Source organism: Talpa occidentalis, unplaced genomic scaffold (assembly GCF_014898055.3).
Source record: "Talpa occidentalis isolate TD23 unplaced genomic scaffold, MPIMG_talOcc4v2.1 talOcc4.14, whole genome shotgun sequence".
NCBI lineage: Eukaryota > Metazoa > Chordata > Mammalia > Eulipotyphla > Talpidae > Talpa > Talpa occidentalis.
In genome coordinates, this window is record NW_023601433.1 from 14293226 (window position 1) to 14301474 (window position 8249).

The window sequence follows — 8249 nt, forward strand, 5'->3', positions numbered from 1 at the left end:
ACAAGTTAGTGGCTGATCCTGTCCGTGGTGTAGCCAAATCTCTGGTATATTCCTGGTCCTACAATACAACTCTTGCTATTCACAGAGCTTGAGGTGGGGATGGAGTTAAAAGAGCACTAATATGTACTTAATGATGAGACTGTAGGGTTGTATAGACACTTATGGCAAGGGGGGCAACCCCTAAGGAAAATTAATCCACGAACTATACCCAGAACCCCAGGAAACACTTTGCCAAAACTGATAAAGCCCTGGAAGAGGCAAGAAACTCCCAGAGTGGAGAAAGGTGGCCCCCCACCCCAACCTACAGGCATGGAGATCAAGAAGCATAGGCAAGGGGTGGGGTTCCTTGAAATTCACCTCCCAAGGGGGGTGGTTGACATCAGGCTGGTTGACATCATGGCAACTCAGGCAAATGCTCTCCCTGCATCCACCTGTGGCCAGGGCGGATAGGACTATACCCCGGGGCACAGCACAGGGGGATGATATACAAACTGTTGTCTGAGCCCATAAACCAACACCCGCAGAGCACCTGGGCAGTGCACCCCAGGAAGGGACAGAGTGAACAGCTCCTGCACCCCATTTACAAATAAAGCCTCTGTTTTCTCGAAGTATCTCTTACCCAGGATTCTGCCCGTCTGCCCCACCCCCCGCCTCTTTCCGGGCAAAATTTCATTCTGTCTCTAAATAGGCTTTGCTTTTTTGCTTTTGCTGTTGTGAATTCTCACATTATAGTCAAGGACCAAGGAATTCAAAATCCAGGGACCCCAAACTGACAGCATTAATAGTTACATGAGGAAATCTACATGACCAAACCATGCTCCGGCCTTTATCCTGTAAGGCGTGTTTAGATACTGGATTTTTATTATTATTTTTTTATTTTATGTATTTTTTTAAAGATTTATTTATTTTTATTTATACAAGCACTGGGTACAGTCAGAAGCGCGGGAGGGTGAGGGAATTCGCCAGAGCCAGAGCGGGGAGCAGAGCAGGCAGAAGGACCGAAGTACACTGCTGAGGGGAGCAGCGGGCAGCAGGAGAGGTCTGCACCATGTGGGACCCTCCTCTGGTGGCCGGGAAGCAGCCGGGGATCGAACCGACGCCGCGGAGGCTGCAGGCAGCTTCGCAACCCAGCGCTCAACCGCTGCGCCACCGGGGAGGCCCTTTATGTATTTTTTAGATCATTTTTCATTTTCGTACAAAGTATGCATCTTCATCTTGGTTATAGTCCCCGTAAAATTCCCACCCCCCCCTTGTTTTGATCCTACTCCCTTCTCCCTCTCCCTCCCCTCCCCGTACAAGTCTCTGGTTTATAGTTGCCTGTTAAATGACTGGATCAAGAAGATGTGGTCCATATACACAATGGAATATTACTCAGCAATCAAAAAAGATAAACTCATGCCATTTGCAACAAAGTGGATGGAGCTGGAAGGGAACATGCTCAGCGAAATAAGCCAGAAAGAAAAAGAAAAATAGCGGATGGTCTCACTCATAGCAGGAAAATAGAGGACCCAAATAAGGGATCAGGAAAAAAACACTAATTATAATAAAGTAAAAATCAAAATCAACAGACAATGGACTTTTTGAAGTTTAAAATGGGCATGAACTCAAACAGGAATGGGGATCCTACCCCAGAGCTGTCCACTGCTTGGCTTTTTTAGGAGTTGAAAGTGTCTATGAAACAGACTGTGCATGTCTACTATTAACATCTGACATTGGACTGCAGGATTGACTTGGTTATGTCCTTCACCTTGGATGCAAAGCAAAGTAGAAAATGGGATTCCTATGAGATGGGGCATAAGGATTCAATTACTACCTAGGGAAGAAACGTCTACTGAAACAAGTGCCTTGGGGCTGCACTTGACATTCCTGGTGGTGGAGATGATGACAAGGCCCGAGGGCAGGGGTGGGGAAGCCACATGTGAGGGTACAGGTAGGCAGTCCCCGACACCATGACTGACGTTTGATCAGTGCCTTAAACTCCTGGCTCCTGTCATGATCAGAGAATCAGACAGCTTCCAAGTGAGGCTCAAAACAAATAGGACAAAATCATCTTTTTTTTTCCTTATAGCAGTGAGGCAGATATGACAGTCAAACAGCTTCTTTCACTGAGCATAATCAATAATTAATTCCATTTCTAGGCCCTCTCCCCTCTCTGCAATATGGGGGAGGTTGGGTTGAGGGCTGAAAATTTTAAGCTTCTAATCATGATTTTGTTCTGGTGACCATCCAAAAACCCGCCCAAAGTTGCCTCATCGCACTAGTGCTGTTAACACTTAGGACATTACAAGGGTTTTAGGAACTCCATGCCAGGAATTGGGGGCAGAGACACTGCACATATGTATCACCTGGTGTGTACATTGATATGCGTATGTTTGTATGTCTATGTCAGTGCATATGCATATTCTGAGTTAATTTTGACTTGGAAACAGTGTTCTGGGTGCTTTAAGAACAGTTTAGAAATCCATTTTAATAAAAGACAACATTTATTTAAAAAAGGGGAGAAAGTTTTAATCTATAGCCAAAGACAGCATGAATATTTAATAACAGCTACTCCAACTCAAGACCCCACCCCCATTGTGATCAGATGATAACTCCTTTGGGTCTTCCCTGTCAAAGGCCAGAGCCAGGGACTCCAAAAAGATAAGGATGAGTAATTCGCAACTTTGGAGTCTGGGGCTGGGCCATGGTTGTAGGTCTGGTGCTCAAGAACTCCTGAGAGAGTGACTTCCTGGCATGAACCCAATCCACAGTTCTGCTGCCCTAAATCCCTGTAGCTGGGGCAGGAGATGGGGTGACAGGTATTTGGGGGAGCTGTCTTCATTGCTGTTCTATTGCTGGAGAGCATGGTGTCTTGCAGTCTGTAGGATGTACCTTTTAGTCCTTGGATTTTTGTGTTGTTGTTAATTGCAGGCTGATTTTAGTAGCTTCTGTAAACACAACCAGGATCTGTAATTTTACTCTTAAATTATGATGTTATTGAGGAACAGATCCCACATGACTCATATATGATAGAAGATGACAGAAGCCAATATTTCAAGTTAGTGTTTATATTTATTTTCTCCCACTAAAATTTACCTCTTACAGCTCCCAAGAGAAGATAAAAAAATAAATAAAAATGAAAACATACAAACCCAATGATATAGACCATTTTCTTACTTCAACTATGCCTAGGAATAGTTGACGTGGTCAACTACTTCAGTTAGACGTGGTCAGTCCCTTTTGGACCTAGGGCCAGAGAATCAAAAGGCAGGGACCGCATACAAGGGAGAGCAGGGGGTGATTCTGGCCAAGTCCTGCCATCCCATTGCTCCAGGGTAACAAGAAATTCTACCTCATTTTTCAAATCAGCCTGCTGATTCCCCAGAACCATGTGGTTCTCTTTGAAATTGCACGTTCCCAGTGGAGTCCATCCAGGGCCCTGGTGCTTCTCAGTGTGCACTTGGGCAATGTGACTTCCTCCACATTGAATGAGCAAGACAATTAAAAAAACTAGTGCAGGTTTTTTTTTTTTCTTTTTAGCAAATTACTAACAGAGCCTTATATACAAAACAAAAAAATAAAAAGTAGAAACTTGGCCCAGTCCTGATGTGGAGGAGAACTTCTTGTGGGATGCAGTTCATGAACATTGTCCTAGGAAGAGATTTGCCCCATGAACAGACGGCCCCTCTGCTAACCCTCAGCCTTGAGAGGGGCTGAAACCTTAACTTAGACTCCAAGACTGCAGGATTCCCCTCTACCTTCAGCCCAGCTGCTGCTCCCTGCGTGCACACTCACAACTACTTAATGCTGTTTTCTGTAAACTGCCCTGCCAAACGTCTCTGAGTTGGTGTGTCCCTGGCAGCATGCATAACTAAAGTTACAAGAAATGTCTGACAGCATGGAAAAGGAATAGAAGGCACAGTAAGATTAGATTATATTTTCCCCAATGTTTGCAATCTGCAAATACACATTACCTCCTGTGGTACCATGTATGTGTGGAAGCTCTCCCTGTTTCAGGGGTGAGGAAGTGTAGCGTAAGGTGAATGATCTACCTCAAAGCTCACAAGTAACAAGGAAAGATTCAAATTTTTTTTAAAGATTTATTTATTTATTTATTTATTCATACAAACACTGGGTAGAATCAGAAGCGGGGGAGGGTGAGAGAATTCACCAGAGCCAGAGAGGGGAGCAGAACAGGCAGAAGGACCAAAGTACACTGCTGAGGGGAGCAGCGGGCGGCAGGAGGGGTCTGCGCGCCATGTGGGACCCTCCTCCGGTGGCCAGGGAGCAGCCGGGGATTGAACCAGCGCCACAGAGGCTGCGGGCAGCTTCGGAACCCAGCGCTCAACCGCTGTGCCACTGGGGAGGCCCAAGATTCAGATCTTACTTAGACCCCCATTTGTTTTAGAAATTTGATGTTTCCAGTTCTCACCTAGTCACTATAAGTGCATTGGAAAGAAAGCTAATAAATCACCAGTGACTGCTAGAGTGGAAGGAAATGAGAACACAGAGCAACATACAGATTTAAGGGGATGCAAATCTGCTTGGAGCATATAAGCCTGTCCTGGAACTCTCCCCACTCCCCAGCAATGGAAGTGACATGAGGTGCTAATAACAGGCACCTGAGCCTGCGGGGACGCAGCCCCTGGAAAATATGTGATGCTGCAGGAATTTAAAAGTGAAAAGTCAGGGTGCTTTCCCCAAAGCTTCCTTCATGTTCCGTCAGCCATGGCCCTAAGGGTGCTGTGAGGTTTGTATTCCGCGCTCCCTCCTCTATGTGCATCTTCCTTCCTCCTTCTGGAAGGGAACTCAAGAAGGGTCGATTGTTTTTTCGTTTTTGTCGTTAGGAGACATATTAATAGCACATCACTTGTACATACTTGCTTGAGAAGCCATTTCTGAAGAACTGGTTCTGGAAAGCCCAAGGTAAGTGCAGTGATACAATTTTGATACTGAGTCTTCCAAAAAGAGCCGCTTAAGAGATTGTTAACAGAAGGAAAAATTTTTGAGTCAGCCTTTTACAGGCTTTTCAATTTGTGCCTTTGAACTCTGTGGTAGGGGTGGAGTGCACAGAATCTGCTGGTCAAGCACAGAGAGCAGATCTGACTTCCTTCCAGTCCTGGGGACTGAGTAGAAACGAACCCACCTTTAACAACTCAACACAATCGCAGTTCTGTGAGTGGCAGCCTCATCTCTCCATCACTGTGGGCCAGGAAAGGGTGACAGCAACAAGAAGGGCCTTCAAAGACCTTGGTATTGGGGCCGGCAAACTCCACAGGAAGAATGCTGACCAGAAAGAAAAAGTAAAATACCGGATGGTCTCACTCATAGCAGGGATCTAGAAAACTTAAATAAGGGACCAGGAAAAAGAATAACTATAAGAAAGTGAAAATCAAAATCAGCAAAAAACTATGAACCAGAGACACTCTATGGAGAGTGGGGGGCAGGGAGGGGAAGGATTGGGGTCAAAATAAGGGGGTTGCAATTGTATGGGGAATATAAAAATAAAATTTATTTAAAAAAATAAAAAAAAATAATGCTGAATGAGGCAGAACTTCTTTGGAAAAGTGTTGAATCAGTGAATTTCAATGAAATAGCCCTCAGAGGCATAATATTTAGTGATTTCAGCCTGCATTATTTATTGACTACTGGGGAGTTTGTGGGTTTAACATTTTATTAATATGGCACCAGGTCATCTGAGAAAGTTGTAGCCACTGGGAAAGCTCCCCCGAAACACATTTTCATATTATCAACAGAGTGTTCTGAATCGCCAGCGTGCCTTTGGGGACAGATGGAATGTGAGGTCTTCCACAAGCCATTCTTACTCCAGGAAATTCAGATGGGAGTGAGGAAAACCCATCGCTACTTTATTTCTTCCTTGATGCTCTTGTGGTTCTTATTCAGTGATTTCCAACCCAGGCAGGGCTGAGAAAGCTGCAGTCTCTATGATCTAAGACACATTTGAGCACCTCAAGAAGCCCTTTATATTATTCAACAGGTGAATCGGGATATCTGGAATCAAATAAGGTTTGGCATCGAGAATATATACTCAAGAACAAACACATTTCATGCACAAGGATATTTGAAACAGGTTGAAGCCTCATCAAAGAAAACATACAGATGGTAATATGAAATCATTTCCAAAATCATTTTTAATTGGAATTTGCAAATCAAAATAACAGTGAGATACCACCTCACATGCAGGAGAATAACTGAACTCCACAAAAGTGACAGCACCAAACTCTGGAAAGGCTGTTGAGCAACAAGAACTCACAATCATTGCTGGTAGGAAATTAAAAAAAAAAAAAAAAGGTACAACTATTTTGAAAAACAGTTTGTCAGTTTCTTACAAAGTTAAACATTGTCTTATCAATTATCCAGCAACCATATTCCTAGGTAATAACTGCTGTGAAAACTTTCACTCACACAAAACCTGCAAGCGTTTTTAGCAGCTTTTTAGATAAACTGTGGAATATACATATAATAGAATGTCATTTCAGCAATAAGAAGAAATGGTCATTCAAGCCAATAAAAGACATGGGTGAACTTTAATTGTATATTGACATGTGAAAGAAGTTAATGTGAAATGGTTAAATATTTTATGATCCCAATTGTATGGCATTCGGGAAAATGCAGTAACAGAATGAGTAATTAAAAAGTGAGCGAAAAGATCAGTAATTGCCAGGGGCTCAGGATTGTGGAGGGTTGAATAGGTAAAGCACAGAGGATTTTTTCCAGCAGTGAAAAATAAATCCTGAGTGCTTAAATACCTAGTCTTTAAGTGTGGACTGAACACAGTGACCTCATTTCAAAGAGGACAATATGTAAAGTGGGGGAAGGAATAGATTTAGAGTGGAGAAACCTGGGAAGCCACACCTGACACAGGTGATTAAAGTCAACATGGGCAATGCTAAGTCACCTTGGTGGAATGTAATCTTGATAAAAATGCCTCTTTACCTCTCTGGTCTTCCCTCTAATAACCATAACCCCGATAAAGTCATGCAAAGAAAAATCTTCAGACAAATTTCCTTGGAGAGGCATTGTAGAGTGTAGAGGCAGGAATGGACACAGTGCAGGTTTTCTGATCCAGCAGACCGGGTAACGGAGGAGTCCTGGAGCCCTCAGTGGCTTTTGCAGGCTTTCATTGGGATTACCAGGTACATGGCATGCAGCAAGTCTTCACCCTGTCTGGGCTCTCCGGTGTTCTCTGGTGGTCTCTGCTTCTCTATTCTCTCTCTCTCCTGGTGCCCCCCCCCCCATGACACCGCCCTTAAAAGCCCCTGTCTTAGCCCAGGTGAGTCCCATCTACATACGCCCACACCCTACTTCAGGTGCCCGCCATCAGGCATGCATCTAACCCAATGGTGGGAGGGCAGAAAAGCCAGACCTGTTTCCAATTACCCTACAGTCAACCTACAAAATACTTGAGCACTTCTGTGTTATTGGGTCTCAAATACGGGTTGATATAATTGACATCTAATTAGTGTCTCTTTGAATTCAAGATCATCGTATGGTTTTTCATTTACGATTTCTTTCAAGGGCCTCAATAGCATTTTGTAATTTTTGTTATGAAGGTTGTATAGATTCCTTATTTAAAACCAAAGTACCCTTTCTGTTGTACTTGTTGCTACTGCTATTTGCTATTGTGTGCAGGTTGATTTTTAAAATTATATATTCAAAAAATACATATTTCCAACCCTCTTACCTTACTTATTAGTTGATTCTCTTGGGCTGCCCAGGTAACCCAACAAAAGATAAATTTACCTCTTTCTTTTTTTAATATTTTATTTTATATAATTCTTACATCATTTTTCATTTTTGCACAATGTATGCGTTTTAATTTTGGTTATATTCCCCATACAATTCACACCCCTTATTTTTGACCCTAGTCCTTCCTCTCCCCACCCCTCCCCACCCACCCCCTATAGTGTGTCTCTGGTTTATAGTTGCTTGTTGATTTTGATTTTTACTTCGTATTAATTAGTCTTTTTCCTGGTCCCTTATTTAGGTTTTCTAGATTGCTGTTATGAGTGAGACCGTCTGGTATTTTTCTTTTTCTCTCTGGCTTATTTCACTGAGCATGATCCCTTCTAGCTCCATCCATGTTGCTGCAAACTGCATGAGTTTATCCTTTTTGATTGCTGAGCAATATTCCATTGTGTATATGCACCACGTCTTCTTGATCCAGTCATCTATTTGTGGGCATTTGGGTTGTTTCCATAGCTTAGCTATTGTAAATAGTGCTGCTATAAACATAGTATAAGGTCAGG